Here is a 19143-nt window from a genome sequence, read left to right as displayed (position 1 = left end):
TACAGGCATGAGCCACCGCACCCAGCCAGAACAAAACATTTTATAGTGAAAAGTCATTTCCCCATTCACATCTCCCAGACACCCAGTTTTCTTTTCATTTTAGTCTCTACTAAAAACACAAAAATTAGCTGGGCATGGTGGTGGGTGCCTGTAATCCCAGCTACTTGGGACTGAGGCATGAGAATCACTTGAACCCAGGAGGTGGAGGTTGCAGTGAGCAGAGATCACATCACTGCACTCCAGCCTGGGCAATAAGAACAAAACTCTGTCTCAAAAATAAATAAGTAAATAAAATGTTTTGTTCCTTTTGAATTTTGCACCACACGAGTTTATCACTGTCTTAGTCTATTTTTTCTGCTAAAACAAAATAACCTAAAACAAGGTAATTTCTAAAGAACAGAAATTTATTTCTTACAGTTCTGGAGGCTGAGAAGTCCAAGATCAGGGTGCTGGCATTGGTATCCAATGAGGGCTGCTCTCTACTTCCAAGATCACACCTGTTGCTCTGCCCTCACATGGTGGAACGTGGAAGGACAAGAAGAGCGCTCTCCCTTCAACCTGGGAGACTGAGAGAGGAGAATTGCTTGAACTCGGGAGGCGGAGGTTGCAGTGAGTTAAGATCTCACCACTGTATTCCAGCCTGGGGACAGAGTGAGACTCCGTAACAAACAAAAAAAAAAAAGAAAAGAAAAAGAAATAAAAAAGAGATAGACCAAGGGAATAGAAGAGAAAACCCAGGAATGGAAATTGGTACACAATAATGAATCAGTAGAAAAAAAGATGGAGTCAGTGGAGTACCAAGCTAGGAAGAGGGGCAGTGGGATGGCTCACCCTAGGTATAGGCAACAAAGAGTTTTACTGCTATGAAGAATTTACAAATAATAATAAGGATGGATAAATCAGTCTTATTTTTATCATCATCAGGCATCAGTGACTCTGAAGAATGTCAATGATAAAATTATCCTCCTACTCTAGCTGCTGGGTGGACTGCTCCTACCCCCCACCCCCACCTTCTTTGGAATACTACTGGATGGAATATTTAATACAGTATGTTGGGACAAGTGGATAGTGGCAAAGAAATAAATGAAAATGATTCAAATAGAGATTAAAAGCTTTATACAGCCAATGGGCATCAGGGAGCACCTCAAAAGTAGGTAACTTCCTGAGCCAAAGCAGAATTGGAGTCGTCATCAGTAGGGAGAAGAGGGGAGCACATGACTTTGGTCTTGTCCCAGGTTGCAGTTTTCTTTATCTGTAACCATTGCAAAGCTTGCAGTTAGAATGGGTGGAATAGGTTTGATTTTTCAGCTCTTTCTTGGGATGGTTGGTGCTAGGTGCACTCTTATGTTGACAGCTGTGTGTGTGCCCACGTATTTGTGTGTGTGAAAGAGAGAGACAATGAGAGTGAGAAAGACAGAGATAGACATAGAGACAAAGAGGTGAGGATTTAAGAAAGGGGGACAGGAGGCAGCCATCTTGCTCTTGTCATATGCTGGTGTTGGAGGACCCTCTTTGCTTCAGATTTACCAACAGCATGAATCAAGAAAAGTTAGCCAAACTTCAGGCTCAGGTCTGGATAGTGGGTAAGGGTACAGCTCTCAGAAAGAAGAAGGTGGTATACAGAACAGCTACAGCTGATGACAAAAAGCTTCAGAGTTCTCTAAAAAAACTGGCTGTGAATAATACAGCTGGTATTGAAGAGGTGAACATGATTAAAGATGATGGGACAGTTATTCATTTCAACAATCCCGAAGCCCAAGCTTCCTTTTCTGCTTTGCAATTACTGGTAATGCAGAAGCCAAACCAATCACAGAAATGCTTCCTGGAATATTAAGTCAGCTCGGTGCTGACAGCTTAACAAGCATTAGGAAGTTAGCTGAACAGTTCCCATGGCAAGTCTTGGACAGCAAAGCACCAAAACCGGAAGACATTGATGATGAGAAGGATGATGCTCCAGATCTTGTAGAAAATTTTGATTAGGCATCAAATAATGAAACTAACTAAAATTTTGGCTTTTGGAAGCTGGCATGGACTAGATTTAACAAATCGGCTCTGTGGTTCCAAAGTAACAGGTGAGAACGTCACCTGTTACTAGTTCAGTAATATATATATTTTGCATATTAATAAGAATGCTGTTTGTTCTGCATTTTCCCATCATTTGATTTTGCATTTTACACTTCTGCCTAGGATTTTTTTTTTTGGTCAAAGTATGAAGCATTGGTGCAGTATGAGGGTGTTTTGGTTTTTGATTCCCGGTTTTTGTTTGTTTGTGATGTTTTTGGTGTATTTCAGGATAAGGGATGGATGCTGGGTAGATAACCAACAGTGTCACCACATATACACTTACTGCAAAGTGAAGTGCACAGGTAGAAATTGTGTTAGAGTGAACTTTTAAAGTTCCTTTATAGTTTTGTAAGCAAACATGGGGGCCACAGAAGGCAAAACAGTACAGTGTTTGAGCATGAGCTCTGAGGTCAGATTGCAGTGGCTTGAACCCCAGAAACCTTGTGACTACAGCCAAGTTAAGATTCCTGAGACCGGGCATGGTGGCTCATGCCTGTAATCCCAGCACTTTGGGAGGCTGAGGTGGGTGGATCACGAGGTCAGGAGATCCAGACCACCCTGGCCAACATAGTGAAACCCCATCTCTACTAACAATACAAAAATTAGCTGGGTGTGGTGGCGTGCACCTGTAGTCCCAGCTACTCGGGAGGCTGAGGCAGAAGAATCACTTGAATCCAGGAGACGGAGGTTGCAGTGAGCCAAGATCGCACTGCTGCACTCTAGTGTGGCGACAAAGCAAGACTTTGTCAAAAAAAAAAAAAAAAAATTCTTGAACTTCACTTTCCTCCTATGTAAAATGGGAATAATGGCTGGGAATGGTGCAAAGGACATGAACAAACAATTCTCAGTGATGGAAATGCAAAAAGCTATTAAATATTTAAAATAACTTAGGCCAGGCATGACGGCTCATGCCTGTAATCCTGGCAGTTTGGGAGGCGGAGACAGGAGGATCGCTTGAGCCCAGGAGTGCAAGACCAGCCTGGGCAACATAATAACATCCCATCTCTACAAAAAATTTAAAAATTAGCTAGACGTGGTGGCATGTGCCCGTGGTCCCAGGTACTTGGGAGGCTGAGGTGGGAAGATCACTCGAGCCTGGGAAGTTGAGGCTGCAGTGAGCTGTGATCTCACCACTTCACTCCAGCCTGGGCAACAAGTAAGACCCTGTCTCAAAAATAAAATAAAACAAGGATGGCGCTGCTGATGATAGTATGGTGCTTTGATAGGATCGTTATGAGGATTAAAAGAAACAACATATGCTAAAGCAGAGTACTTAGTAAGTGCTCAAAATCACTATGAAATAATTGACCAGGGATTAAAATGTTTTGTGTTATTAAATTTGATTAACAATTGCTCTTATTTTATTAGGATTTGACAGAATTTCTTGAGATGTTTTATACCAATTCAGCCTATTAGCCTCTGTTTTCCCCCTGGTAGGATTGACATGTGTTTATGCAAAAAATTTAACATTCCCTGGCCTGTAGTGGCTTTCGCCTGTAATCCCAGCCCTTTGGGAGGCCGAGGCAGGCGGATCACAAGGTCAGGAGTTCAAGACCAGCCTGACCAACATGGTGAAACTCTGTCTCTACTAAAAATACAAAAATTAGCTGGGCGTGGTGGCAATGCTCCTGTAATCACAGCTACTCAGGAGGCTGAGGCAGGAGAATCGCTTGAACCCGGGAGGCGGAGGTTGCAGTGAGCCGAAATCATGCCGTTGCACTCCAGCCTGGGCAACAGAGCAATACTCCATCTCAAAAAAAAATAATAATAATACACTCCCATCACTAGATTCCTATGGCAAGAACAAGAAGTTCACCTGACGAAGCATGGGCTGATCTACCTGCCCCCTCCACCTGAAAAAACCAAATCTATGATGATATTTATTTTATTTTATTTATTTCTTTTTGAGACAGAGTCTTGCTGTGTCACCCAGGATGGGGTACAGTGGCATGATCTTGGTTCACTGCAGCCTCTGCCTCCTGGGTTCAAGGGATTCTTGTACCCCAGCCTCCTGAGTAGCTGGGATTACAGGCATGCGCCACCACACCTGGCTAATCTTGTTGTTGTTTATATATTTTTAGTAGAGACAGCATTTCATCATGTTGTCCAGGCTGGTCTCGAACTCCTGATCTCAAGTGATCTTCACACCTTGATCCCAAAGTGCTGGGATTACAGGTGTGAGTCATTGTGCTGACTTATAATGACATTTCCATGGTAACATTTATTAAAGACCTTCTCCAGTCAATGATAGACTGGACAGGGAAAATGTGGCACATATACACCATGGAATATTATGCAGCCATCAAAAACGATGAGTTTGTGTCCTTTGCAGGGACATGGATGAACCTGGAAACCATTATTCTCAGCAAACTGACACAAGAACAGAAAATCAAACACTGCATGTTCTCACTCATAGGCGGGTGTTGAACAATGAGAACACATGGACACAGGGAGGGGAACATCACACAGTGGGGTCTGTTGGGGGGAAATAGGGGAGGTACAGCGGGGGGTGGGAGTTGGGGAGAGATAGCATGGGGAGAAATGCCAGATATAGGTGAAGGGGAGGAAGGCAGCAAATCACGCTGCCACGTGTGCACCTATGCAACAATCTTGCATGTTCTTCACATGTACCCCAAAACCTAAAATGCAATTAAAAAAAAAAAAGACCTTCTCCCTTTCTCACCTTTTCAGGGCAATATCTCTAAGTTGACTCCCCACTCATAATTTAGATATGACTCCAGAGTCTCAGTAAAGCTCTAAGACTTCAGGCAATGTAAGTTTTATGCAATTTTTTTCTTTTTTTTTTGAGACAGAGTCTTACTCCGTCACCCAGGCTGGAGTGCAGTGGCGTGAACACAGCTCACTGCTGCCTCGAACTCCTGGTCTCAGGGGTTCCTCCCACCTCAGTCTCTCAAAAAGCTTGGACTACAGGTACACACCACTATGCCCAGCTAATTTTCTCATTTTTGGCAGTGGGGGTGGGGTCTCACTATGTTGCCTAGGCTGGTCTCAAACTCTTGGCTTCAAGGTATCCTTCCTCCTTGGCCTGCCAAAGAGCTGGGATTACAGGCATGACCACCATACCCAGCCTTTTTCCCCAACTCTTATACTGTCCTTAAAAATAATACACTGTTGGCCAGGCGCGGTGGCTCACACCTGTAATCCTAGCACTTTGGGAGGCCAAGGCAGGCGGATCACAAAGTCAAGAGATCAAGACCATCCTGGCCAACATGGTGAAACCCTATCTCTACTAAAAATACAAAAATTAGCTGGGTGTGGTGGTGCACAACTGTAGTCCCAGCTTCTGAGGAGGCTGAGGCAAGAGAATCACTTGAACCCAGGAGGCAGAGGTTGCAGTGAGCCAAGATTGTGCCCCTGCACTCCAGCCTGGCAACGGAGAGAGACTCCGTCTCTAAATAAACAAATAAATAAATAAAAATAATACACTGCCATGGCCTGGCACGATGGCTCAGGCCTATAATCCTAGTACTTTGGGTGGCCAAGGAGGGTGGATAGCCTGAGCTCAGGAGTTTGAGAACAGCCTGGGCAATGTGGTGAAACCTCATCTCTACTAAAATACAAAAAAATTTAGCCAAGCATGGCAGCGTGCACCTGTAGTCCCAGCTACTCGGGAGGCTGAGACTGAAAAATCACTTGGACCCTGGAGGCGGAGGTTGCAATGAGCCGAGATTGCCCCACAGCACTCCAGCCTGGGCAACACAGTGAGACTCTGTCTACATGATAGTCATAATAATACACTGCCCTGTAAAAAATATTTTCAGGCCAGATGTGGTGGCTCACACCTGTAATCTAGCACTTTGGAAGGCCAAGGTGAGAGGATTGCTTGAGGCCAAGAGTTCAAGACCAGCCTGGGCAACAAACCAAGACTCCCATCTCCATAATTTATGTTTATTTATTTTTTTTTTTGAGACAGAGTCTCACTCTGTCAGCCAGGTTGGAGTGCAGTGGTGCAATTTTGGCTCACTGCAGCCTCTACCTCCTGAGTTCAAGCAGTTATCTTGCCTCAGCTTCCCGAATAGCTGGGATTACAGGCACGCACCACCATGCCTGGCTAATTTTTGTGTTTTTAGTAGAGACGGGGTTTTGACATGTTGGCCAAGCTGGTCTTGAACTTCTTACTTCAGGTAAACGGCCTGTCTCTGCCTCCCAAAGTGCTGGGGATTACAGTTGTGAGCCACCGAGCTTGGCCAAAACCTTTTTTAAAAAATAAAATAAATAACAAACTATTTCCAGGCCGAGCACAGTGGCTCACGCCTGTAATCCCAGCACTTTGGGAGGCCAAGGCTGGTAGATCATGAGGTCAAGAGATGGAGACCATCCTGGCCAACATGGCGAAACCCCATCTCTACTAAAAATTGCAAAAATTAGCTGAGTGTGGTGGCATGCGCCTGTAGTCCCAGCTACTTGGGAGGCTGAGGCAGGAGAATCTTGTGAACCCGAGAGGCAAAGTTTGCAATGAGCCAAGATTGCACCACTGCACTCCAGCCTGGCAACAGAGCGAGACTCTGTCTCCAAAAGAAACAAATACAAACAAACAAACAAACAAAAGACCAGACTAGGTGGCTCATGCCTGCAATCCTAGCACTTTGGGAGGCTGAGGCGGGCGGATCACCTGAGGTCAGGAGTTCGAGACCAGCCTGCCCCCAACATGGTGAAACCCCGTCTCTACTAAAAATACAAAAAGTTAGCTGGGCATGGTGGCGGGCGCCTGTAATCCCAGCTACTCAGGAGGCTGAGGCAGGAGAATTGCTTGAACCTGGGAGGCCAAGGCTGCAGTAAGTGAGACCCTGTTTCAAAAAAAAACAAAAAAACAACAACAAAAAAAACCTTTTCTGGTTTTGAAATATTTTCAAAAAATTTTTGAAATATTTTACCAGTTTCAAAGAAAAGTTGGTATTTAGCATTTTCGGTATTATCCACAATTCAACTTATTTGAATGTAATATAATTGCTTTTAGGTAGTTAATGAGAACTGATATACATTTGACTCTTTTGTCCTTTCGCAAATTGCAGTGCCCAAATACAGAAAATTTTCTTTATGTTTGGGCAAGTCTGGTGAGACGATCTGTGACCTGCACACAGATTTGCTGAAGGACTTTTCTTTTTAAAATAGAACAGTGTGAAAATATTGTAAAGAAAAAAAAATTTTAAGTAGATGAAAGTCTTATCCCATGATGGTTGATGGGATGGGAAAGACTAACACCCTTTGCAGGTCTCTTGAATAGGAAACAATACCCATAGCGGCGTTGATTGATACAGCCAGCAGGTGGCAGCAGGGGGCCGTGCCAGAAGAATTTATTAACTTGGAAAGGCCCTAGATAAACTGCTACCTGGGCCTTTGGGCTTAGGAGACAGCGTCTGTGGGTGGTTGGAAGAGGGTATGGTGTGTTTTCCAGCAGAAAAAGAAACAGTGATAGGGTCTTCCAGAAACCCAGGATTAGCATTTGGTGTCTAAAATGAAGGACCCAAGCCAGATGCTGTGGCTCACAGGTGAAATCCCAGCATATTGGGAGGCCAAGGTGGGTGGATGGCTTGAGCCCAGGAGTTCGAGGCCAGCCTGAGCAACCTGGTGAAATCCCGTCTCTACTAAAAATACAAAAATTAGCCGGGCGTGGTGGCACATGCCTGTAATCCCAGCTACTCGGGAGGCTGAGGCAGGAGAGTCACTTGAACCTGGGAGGCAGAGGTTGCAGTGAGCTGAGATCATGCCACTGCACTTCAGCTTAGGCGACAAGAGCAAACTGTCAAGAAAGAAAGAGAGAGAGAAAAGAAAAAGAAAAAGGAAGGCAATTCTGAAACATGCTGCAACATGTATGAACCTTGAGGACATTATGGTAAGTGAAATAAACCAGTCACAAAAAGATAAATAGTATATGATCCCACTTATACGATGTACCTAGAGTAGTCAAATTCTTAGAGACGGAAAGTAGAAGGTGGTTGCCAAAAGCTGAGGGGAAGGAAAAATGGAGAGTTGGTGTTAAATGGATATACAGTTTTAGGGTTTTTGTTGTTGTTGTTCGTTTTTTAGATGGAGTCTTGCTCTTGCTCTTGTCGCCCAGGCTGGAGTGCAGTGGCACGATCTCGGCTCACTGCAACCTCCGACTCCTGGGTTCAAGCAGTTCTGCTTCAGCCTCCCCAGCAGCTGATATTACAGGCATCTGCCATCACGCCCAGCCAATTTTTATCTTTTTGATAGAGACAGGGATTCGCCACATTGGCCAGGCTGGTCTCAAACTCCTGACCTCAGGTGATCCACCTACCTTGGCCTTCCAAAGTGCTGGGATTGCAGGTGTGAGCCACCACACCCAGCCCTACAGTTTAGTTTTGCAGGATAAAAATGTTCTGTAGATTAGATACACAACAATGTGAATCTACTTAACGCTACTGAAATACACATTTATAATAGAGACGATTAGCAAATTTTGGTAGGTGTGATGGCTCAGGACCGTAATCCCAACACCTTGGGAGGCTGAGGCAAAAGGATCACTTGAGCCCAGGAGGTCAAGACCACCCAGGACAACATTGTGAGACCTTGTCCCCAAAAATATATTTTTTTAATTAGCCGGGTATCGTGGTGTGTGCCTGTCCTCCCAGCTACTCAGGAGGCTGAGTCAGGAGGATACCTTGAGTCCAGGAGATCAAGGCTACTGTGAGTCATGATCATGTCACTGCGCTACTCCAGCCTGGGTGACAGAGTGAGACCTTATCTCAAAAACTGAGATCTTGTCTCAAAAAAGAAAAAAAGCTAAATTTTATGTTAAGTGTGTTTTACCATAATAATAATAATAAAAAGCTCTCTACGGCTGGGCGTGGTGACTCACGCCTGTAATCCAAGCACTTAGGGAAGCCGAGATGGGCAGATCATAAGGTCAGGAGATCGAGACCATCCTGGCCAACATGGTGAAACGTCTCTACAAAAAAGAAAAAAACAATTATTCAAAAAAAATAGAAAAAATATTAAATAGTAATAATAATTTTAAAAAGCTCTCCAGCCTGGGCAATATGGTGAAACCGCATCTCTACTATACTAAAAATACTGAAAATTAGCTGGGCATGGTGGCGCACACCTGTAATCCCAGCTACTCAAAAGGCTGAGCAAGGAGAATCACTTGAACCCAAGAGGCAGAGGTTGCAGTGAACCAAGACCACCACTGCACTCCAGCCTGGGTGACAGAGCGAAACCCTATCTCAGAAAAAAAAAAAAAAAAAAAAAAAAAAAAAACACACTCTTAAAAATAAAAAAAAAAAAAAAAAAAAAAAAAAAAGCTCTAAGAACACAAGAATAAGATTTCATTCCAGGCAATGTGGTAGAACAGGATGCAACATCAAATTAGTATAAATAATAATAATACCTCACATTTAAATGGCCCTTTACAATTTACACAGTACTATTGTGAAAATATCTTAACTTGTTAAGTTCTCCTAGGAACTAGGATGGCGTGGGGTGGGTCTCTGTGTTCAAAGTAAGTGCGTAGGCTATAGGAAGGGTGAGTAGGAAAGTGGAGGATGAGTGGACTAACAAGGCATAGAGAGACAAATGCTGGAACTGCTGAGTAGATACAGAAGAAATGGAATAGAAAAACAGCCAGCCAGCTCATGATCTACCTGATTCCTCTGTTTTTCCTTGGATGTGATAGGTGGTCACCATGCTCTTGTGTATTCAAATGTTTCCTACTGTTTCTAGGCCCAATTTTTCATAAGCTCTATTCCAAAAAGCAGTACTGCTTCCTAGTCAAAGGTGCCCGTGTTCCAAGTTTGGCCCTGCCCCTTCCTGATCACGTGATCTCGGGCAGGTTACTATCTCTCGGCTTTAGTTCTCTATGTGGTAATAATACTACTTGCCACCTCTAAGCCTTCAAAACATATTTTCTCTCTTTCATTTGCTCAGCCCTGTAACCTCGGGAACAAATGCTGCCCACTGACTGAAGGGACAGAGAATACCTCCTTAAAGTTTTTCTTCTTTCAACTTGTCCTATCATAGTATTCTCGGGAAGATCCCCCAATGCTATTAAGTAGGAAGAGAAATTGTTTGCAATATGTAGGTTTCATGTTAAGTAAAGCTTGTTGACTTCAAGGGTTTAGAAGAAAACAGTTCGGCTGGAGTGCAGACTGTTCCACAACATTTTTCAGAGGTGAGAGGGTTGTTTCTGAAGTGATCTCCAACAATTTCTCTAAAGTATCTGATTAGAATAACTAGGGAGACATTACAGGTAATAAGGTCGATATTATCCTTAATCCAGCCCCTAGAATTTAAACCATATTGAGCACCAGGAAAATTTCGCTCTGCAATTTCCCGAGGCATTTTACTTGTTACGTTGGGTACGTTGTGACCTGTTGAAGATGGTGGTTTTCCATTTCTTCCATTTAATGAGTCTTTACATTCTAATGAAAATCTAAAGTGGAATTCTTCACTTCTCCTCTTTGTTAATGATATAAATGATCTTCGCTGCTATGAAGATAAAAGGACTTCCTTCATTTGGATTGTTCAAACACTGATACGCACTGCCCATTTGGAGGTGTCTGGAAACATTATCTAAATGAGATGATTTTATATAGAGAGAAAATTCTTAACTTTAAAAGCTATTTAACTAAGATGGCTTGATATATTTTATGACTAACACAACTGGGCCAACCTGTACCTTATGTTTGGTCAATGCAAAATGAAACAAAAACCTAGTGCCAACCAGATTAAGTTGCAAAACATGCACACAATATTTTGGATCAGGAACTAAACTTGTGTGGTTAATGGCTAATTTCCTACCTCCTCTGAGGTATCTACACGCTTGGATTTTTCAGAATGGCTGGGCTTTGTTTGTCACAAACGTGCCTCTTGAAGCAAAGCACATGGTAGACCTCCAACAACGAGGCTTTTAATCTAGAAATTCTACTTTTTAATCCTTCAAAAGGAAGAATTTCTTTGAGTCATTTCCAGGTCCCTGCAGAGCCAAAAGATACACAGAGCATATTCTGGAAACATGCACAGACTGTTCGGAGCATTTCTCATTTCTCATAGTAAGCTTTGTATCCTGCGAGTTCTGGCTACCTAATTGCTTGATAATAAATTACCCCAAAACTTAGAGGCTTACAATAACCATCTTATTATGCCCACTAATTTTGTGGGTCAGGAATTCATACAGAGCACAGTGGGAGTCCATTGTCTCTACTGTGTGATGTCGAGGGCCTCAGCTGGGAAGACTTGATGACTGGGACCTCAGCTGAGGGTGTTGACTAGAACTCCTCTATGTGACCTTTCCATGTGGCCTGGACTGTCCCACAGCATGGTGGGCCTCAGGATAATCCAACTTTTTACATGGTGAATTAGGGACTCAAAAGTCAAAGTCCCAGGGAAGAAGGCAGTCCTCCTTTTGTGGCCTAGCTTTGGAAGTCATGAGGCATCACTTCTGCCTCTTTCTAGTGGCCACAAACCAGTCACAGCCTTGTCCCAGTTCAAAGAAAGGGTGCATAAGCCACACTTCTCAATGGAAGAAGAATCAAATAATTTGTGAATATGTTTTTATTTATTTATTTTGAGGTAGTCTCACTCTGTGGCCCAGGCTGGAGGGCAGTGGTACAACCTCAGTTCACTGCAACCTCCACCTCCTGGGTTCAAGTGATTCTCCTGCCTCAGCCTCCCAAGTAGCTGGGACTACAGGTGTCCACCACCATGCCTGGCTAATATTTGTATTTTTAGTAGGGACGGGGTTTCACTGTGTTAGCCAGGCTGGTCTCGAACTCCTGGCCTCAAGTGATCCGCCTGTCTTGGCCTCCCAAAGTGCTGGGATTACAGGTGTAAGCCATTGCACTCAGCCTCTGGACATGTTTTTAAGTTGCCACAACATGTTAAACTCTATGTGTTTATATCTGCAAAGTTATGTCACGATTCCCAAACAATACACCAGACTGGACAAAAATAATGGAAAAAAGAACTCCAATCTCAGAGATGACTGAAAGAAACACTGTAGAATTGCTGTCAGAGACTGAGCCTGGGGCCCTGCATTTAACATTGATTCAGGAGGGCCAGGCATGGTGGCTCACATCTGTAATCCCAGCACTTTGGGAGACTGAGGCAGGCGGATAGCCTGAGCTCAGGAGTTTGAGACCAGCCTGGCCAATGTGGTGAAACCCCGTCTCTACTAAAAAGACAAAAATTAGCTGGGTGTGGTGATGGGCGCCTGTAATCCCAGCTACTCAGGAGGCTGAGGCAGGAGAATCACTTGAACTCAGGAGGCTGAGGCTGCAGTGAGCTGAGGTCACACCACTGCACTCCAGCCAGGGTGACAGAGCGAGACTCTGGCTCAAAAAACAAAACAAAACAAAAGAAAGATTGATTCAGGCAAACCGACAGGAGCAGAAGCTTAACCGTTTTAAAGGAACATGAGGTCTCCAAATCGCTGTCTGTGGTTAACACTGTCGTCCACCTCTCAGGTCTCCTACCAAGGAGAAACTTGTCCTAGTTGCTAGGACAGCTGTAGGTAGGCAGCCTTCAGCTCTTGGCCCTTTCAGAGATTGCCTGAGTTGCAGAGCCGCCCTGTCCAAGGTGATGACAGGCCTCCTGGTGTCTCGTATCCAGTGACTGATGATGTGGGAATATAAGGCCTGGCCGTTTTGGCCCAGCCTTAGACAAGTCTAAGGGGTCATTTTATCTCTATCGTTTCTCACGAGGCTAGTTGAGACTGTTGGGCCTATTTTGCAGCTTGACTTTTCTATCTGCCCTGCTCTCCATCCTTCCCTTTCCACTGCGGGTGTTGTCTGTAAAGACACTCTTTTTGTTTGTTTGGTTTTGAGACAGAGTTTTGCTCTTGTTGCCCAGGCTGGAGTGCAATGGTGCGATCTCACCTCACCGCAACCTCCACCTTCCGGGTTCAAGTGAGTCTCCTGCCTCAGCCTCCTGAGTAGCTGGGATTACAGGCATGCGCCTCCACGCCCGGCAAATTTTGTATTTTTAGTAGAGACAGGGTTTCACTGTGTTGGTCAGGCTGGTCTCCAACTCCCGACCTCAGGTGATCCATCCTCCTTGGCCTCCCAAAGTGTTGGAATTACAGGCATGAGTCACCGTGCACTCTTTAATAAATAAATAAAGACACTCTTTAATAAATATCTTGCATGGTAAGCTTCATATCAGTGTCTGCTTCTTAGGGACCTCAAGTATGACATTATCTGGACTCCTGAGTTTTCCCTCCATGTTCTCTCCTATCAACTTTGTCCTTGACTGGGCCCAGCGTCTTGAACACTCATACATTTCCTGTCTAGTCAGGGTGTCTCTCTGTGTAAGCCTAAGGTTTGACACAGCTTTACTCTCCATTCAGCTTTTATTTCATGGCTTGATCTTAGAGTCCTACCTGATCATCCAACCCATAACATGGCTTTGGTAGATACTTTGGGTGCTCAGTTTGGAACACGGTGCCCACCAACATTAAGTACTTATAGAAGACCAGGTCAGTAGTTTAGGATAAGTTGACATGGAATAAAAATAGCCATAGTGTTTTAGACACTTTACTTATTTTATTTTATTGAGGCCTGGTCTTACTCTCATCGTCCAGGTTAGAGTGCAGTGGCATGATCACGGCTCACTGCAGCCTTGGCCTCCTGGCTCAGGTGATCTTTCCACCTCAACTTCTCTAGTAGCTGGGAGTACAGGCACCTGCCACCACACTCAGCTAATTTTTTGTATTTTTATTAGAGATGGGGTTTCACTATGTTGCCCAGGCTGGTCTTGAACCCTGATCTCAAGTGATCCACCCATCTCGGCCTCCCAAAGTGTTGAGGTTATAGGCATGAACCACTGTGCCCAGCCTGTTCTAGACACTTTAGGAATCACCTAGCCATAGGATTGAGGAAAGTCAAGAAGTTGGTTCAAATGGATTGACAGAACATATAAATGGTGACTGATCTAAAGCATATGAAAAGAAGCTAGCGTGGTCAGATACACAGCTAGAAATCAGTAAATATTTTCCCATGACAGCCGGGCGTGGTGGCTCACGCCTGTAATCTCAGCACTTTGGGAGGCCAAGGCAGGTGGATCACGAGGTCAGGCGATCAAGACCATCCTGACTAACTTGGTGAAATCCTGTCTCAAAAAAAAGCTGTTGATTTAGTAAACTGATAAAAAAATATATATATATATGTTTTCCCATGACAGAGGAAGGTTTTTGACTCCAGATTCCCTAAAAGAACCTCCGTAGTGAAAACACAGCTGTAAATAACAAGTCTGAGTGAGGTAAGGTCATATCGAGCTTTTGGAAGCTCAGCAATTGGGTGACAGAGAACAGTTCAGACCCTTAGGCATTAGCACAGCCCTCATATCCCACCCATGGCTCAACTAAACCAACCTTGCCTGGGCCAGATGCTTTTGGAGCTTAGAGCTGTGAGATTGCAATGCAAATCAGTGGTTCAGACAGCTCTGTGTGTCTTAGACCAGTCCTACAGCTAATCCTGAAGGGATGTGCTGAGAGAGCCACGATGATATCAAGGTGATATGCAAGAATGAAGACTGAGGTCACAATGCACTGGGGCTGGGGAGGGTGCCAAAGATTAGAGTCTCGCACCATGGTTTTAGTAGATTGGTTGCATTAACGGTCCCAATTATTCACTCCTGCCTGTGTCTATATCCTTTGACATGTAACTTTGAAACTCCTTTGGCTGAAGAGACAGAGTATATTTCTGTGCCCCTTGATTTTGAGGTTAGCCGTGTGACCTTCTTTGGACAATGGGATGTTAGCAGATGTGATGCATGCAGAGGTGTTTTTTGGTTTTTGGTTTTTGGCATTTTTTTTTTTTTTTTTTGAGTCAGAGTCTTGCTCTGTCACCCAGGCTGGAGTGCCATGGTATGATCTCAGCTCACTGCAACCTCTGCCTCCCGGGTTCAAGTGGTTCTCCTGTCTCAGCCTCCCGAGTAGCTGGGATTACAAGTGGGTACCACCGTGCCCAGCTAATTTTTGTATTTTTAGTAGAAATGGGGTTTCATCATGTTGGCCAGGCTGGTCTCGAACTCCTGACCTCAGGTGATCTCTCAACCTTGTCCTCCCAAAGTCCTGGGATAACAGGTGTGAGCCACCATGCCCGGCCATGCAGAGGTTTTTAAAAGCACTTACAGGCATCTACTTCTGCTCTTGCTCTTCCACCCTCACCGTGAGAACATGCTCAGACTAGCCTTCCAGATGAAATATACGTGGTACAGTCAAGTCACCACAGTAGCAGCCAACACTATCTGAGATGAGTTGATAGCTACCCAACCCTGAGACTGTAGAGTGATCCTGGTGAAGACCAGAGATATCTCCCCATCCGAGTTTAGTCTAAATTGTTGAGCCACAAATTTGTGAGCTACATACATGCTTATGGTTATAAGCCACTGAATTTTTGTGTAATTTGTTATGCAGCAATATTACAGAAATAGATAATGGTCAAGACTGAGTATATTCTGAGGATGTGCACAGAGATGAAGACTAGGTAAGCAAAAGCAGAGGTAAGTGTCAGAGTAATATTCATGGGGTATGCAGGGTAAAGCATGCTTCCCTAGAGGGAAGCGAATGGTTTGGCAGAGGCTGCCCTCTGTCCACACACCATCTCCATTGCTATCCTCTCCACCACTGTTTTTCAATAGTTATCCAGCGTACATATTCTATATGTATTTTCTTAGATTTATACCTAAGTATTTCATTTTTGAAGATATTATAAATGATATCATCTATTTCCAACAATATTGTATAAACTTTTATTTGTAATTGTTTTACTAGTATATAAAAAATAGAATTGATCTCTGTATGTTGGTCTTGTATTCAGTGACCTTGTTAAACTCATTAATTTCATGTTATTTTGTGGATTCTTTGGGATTTTCTATGTAGATAAACATCATGTTGTCTATATATAGGGAAAATTATCTTCTTTTCTTTCTAATCTGTGTCCTTTTTTGTGTGCCTATTATAACTGCCAGGACTTCCAGTACTGTCCCTCTTTGTAGACAACATGACAGATAGTATATAATGATCATGTGGCATTTATTTTGGGAATGCAAGACTGGTTCAATACTCAAAATCAATCAACCAGGCCGGGCACGGTGGCTCATGCCTGTAATCCCAGCACTTTGGGAGGCCCAGGTGGGTGGATCACCTGAGGTCAGGAGTTCAAGACCAGCCTGGCCAACATGGTGAAACCCCATCTCTACAAAAATACAAAAATTAGCCAGGCATGATGGCAGGTGCCTGTAATCCCAGCTACTCAGGAGGCTGAGGCACAAGAATCTCTTGAACCCAGGAGGCGGAGGTTGCAGTGAACCAAGATCATGCCACTGCACTCCAGCCTGGGCGACAGAGCAAGACTCTGTCTCAAAACAAAACAAAACAAAACCTCACCACCGGTTTTTCAGTGATACTTTGAATTCTGGTCTTTTCCCTAATGTGCCTACTCTCATTTACTTTAGGTAACTAACTACTCCATGCATTCTGTCCAGATTTTATAGCTGGATTCAGTGGAAGAGGTGGGATAGAATATGCTTTCTCCTGATCTTATCTCCAACTGAAACCTAGCGTTGTTCAATCAAATTGAAGCAACACATGCATGCTAACACAGCAGTTCTGCTTCTAGGTATTTTTCCAACAGAAAAACAAGTGTATGTGTATTATAATCCATGTACCAAAATGTTCATAGTAGCACTAATGCTCATTGACAGTAAAATGCATAAAAATTGTGGTATAGTCACATAATGGAATATTACATAGCAATAAAAATGAATGATTTCTATACATAACATGAATAAATCTCACATATCATTGATCATTTAAAAAGCAAGCCACAGAATAATATATACAAAATGGTTCCACTTATATAAAGTTTATCCGGGCTCATGCCTATAATCTCAGTACTTTGGGAGGCTGAGGCAGGCACAGGAGTTTCAAAACTGCAGTGAACTATGATCAAGCCACTGCACTCCAGCCTGGAGAGTAGAGCAAGACCTCGTCTCCAAATAAATAAATATACAAAGATTTTTTTTAAAAAAGCACATAAATTTTAAGTATGTATTCTTAGATGGTAAAACCACAAAGAACAGCAAGAAATGATCAGCATAAAATGAGGGTAGTGAGGACCGCTGAGAGGATGGAAGGGAAGAAAGTAGAAATACATGGCAGGGGTGGCTTCTGAAGGGGGACTGTAATGTCCTGTTTCCTGACCTGAGCAGTGGTTACACAGACATTAACTTAAAAATTTTTTAATAGACTTTACTTTTTAGAGTAGTTTTAGGTTCATAGAAAAATTTTTAAATATATATACATACATATATATATATATGATAGAGATGAGGTCTCACTATGTTGCCCAGGCTGGTCTCAAGCTCCTGCGGTCAAGTGATCCTCCCACCTTGGCTTCCCAAAATGCTGGGATCACAGGCATGAGCCACCATGCCCAGCCTCACAGCAAAATCAAGTGGAAATACAGAGTTCCCATATACTCCCTACTTCCACCCCACTCCAACAGCTCCCACTATCAACCTCCCCTACCAGAGTGGTACATTTGAACTTCCATTGACACATCATCATCATCCAAAGTCCACAGTGTACATTAGAGTTCACTCTTGGTATTATACATTGAATGGGTTTGGAAAAGGGTATAACAACATGTATCCACCATTGCAGTATCTTATAGAGTAGTTTCACTGCCCTAAAAATCCTCTGTGCTCCATCTGTTCATCCCTCCCTCTCTCCTAACCCATAGTTTTACCTTTTCCAGAGTGTCATATAGTTGGAATCATATAGCATGTAGCCTTTTCAGATTGGCTTCTTTCACTTAGTAATATACATTTCAGATTCCTTGTTTTTTGGTGGCTTGATAACTCCATTTTCTTTATTGCAGAATAATATTCTGTTCCTTGGATGTACCATAGTTTATTTATCCATTTACCTACTGAAGGGCATCTGGGTTGTTTCCAAGTTTTGACACTTATGAATAAAGCTGCTATAAACGTCTATGAGCAGGTTTTTGTGTGGATACAGATGTCTACTTTCTAACCATTTGGCAAAATGTGCCTATAATTTGTATTTGTGTGTACTTCACAAGGAAGTGTCTTTATATCATATTTTTTGTTGTTTTGTTAAAACATTTAAACAACTTTTTAAAATTAATAGATAAAATTATATGTATTTATCATGTACACTGTGATGTTTCAGAGTGTATATACATTGTGGAATGACCAAATCTAGCTAATTAAAACATGTGTTACCGGCCAGGCATGGTGGCTCACACCTGTAATCCCAGCACTTTGGGAGGCCAAGGTGGGAGGATCATGAGGTCAAGAGATCGAGACTATCCTGGCCAACATGATGGAACCCTGTCCCTACTAAAAATACAAAAATTAGCCAGGTGTGGTGGTGGATGCCTGTATTCCCAGCTACCCAGGAGGCTGAGGCAGGAGAATCGCTTGAATCCAGGAGGTGGAGGTTGCAGTGAACCAAGATGGTGCCATTGCACTCCAGCCTGGTGACAGAGTGAGACTCTCAAAAAAAAATGTTTAAAAACTCACATAATTATCATTTTTATGGTGACAACACTTAACAACAACTCTCTTAGCAATTTTCAAGAACACAATATTCTTATTAACTATAATCACCATGCTGTGCAATAGATCTCTTGAACTTGTAACTAAATGGAAATGTTTTAAAATGAACAAATACATGAAAAGCATACTGCTTGGCATATATTGAAGCTTAATAACGCTACTTGTTATGATTAAGTAATTTATATTCATCTCCTTCAAAAAACGAAATTGGGTACCATCTATTTTTTTCTTTTTTGAGACAGCATCTCATTTGGTTGCCCAGCATGGAGTGCAGTGGCACGATCATGGATCACTGCAGCCTGGACCTCCTGGGCTCAAAGCCTCCTGAGTAGCTGGGACCACAGGCTTGCGCCACCACACCCAGCTCATTTTTTTATATAGAAGGGATTTTGCCATGTTGCCCAGGCTGGTCTCAAACCCCTGGGCTCAAGTAAGTTGCTTGCCTTGGCTTCTCAACATGCTGGGATTGCAGGGGTGAGTCACCACGCCTGGCCATCTATTTTTAATTAATTA

At 43.3% G+C, this 19143-nt stretch overlaps 1 pseudogene; it reads left to right on the top strand.

Moving 5' to 3' along the window:
- Positions 1-1519: 1519 nt before the first annotated feature.
- Positions 1520-2004, top strand: LOC108297167 (annotated as a pseudogene).
- The last annotated feature ends 17139 nt before the right edge of the window (positions 2005-19143 follow it).

Source organism: Cebus imitator, unplaced genomic scaffold, assembly GCF_001604975.1.
Source record: "Cebus imitator isolate Cc_AM_T3 unplaced genomic scaffold, Cebus_imitator-1.0 Scaffold778, whole genome shotgun sequence".
NCBI classification, from domain to species: domain Eukaryota; kingdom Metazoa; phylum Chordata; class Mammalia; order Primates; family Cebidae; genus Cebus; species Cebus imitator.
This window is presented reverse-complemented; position numbering and strand designations above follow the sequence as displayed.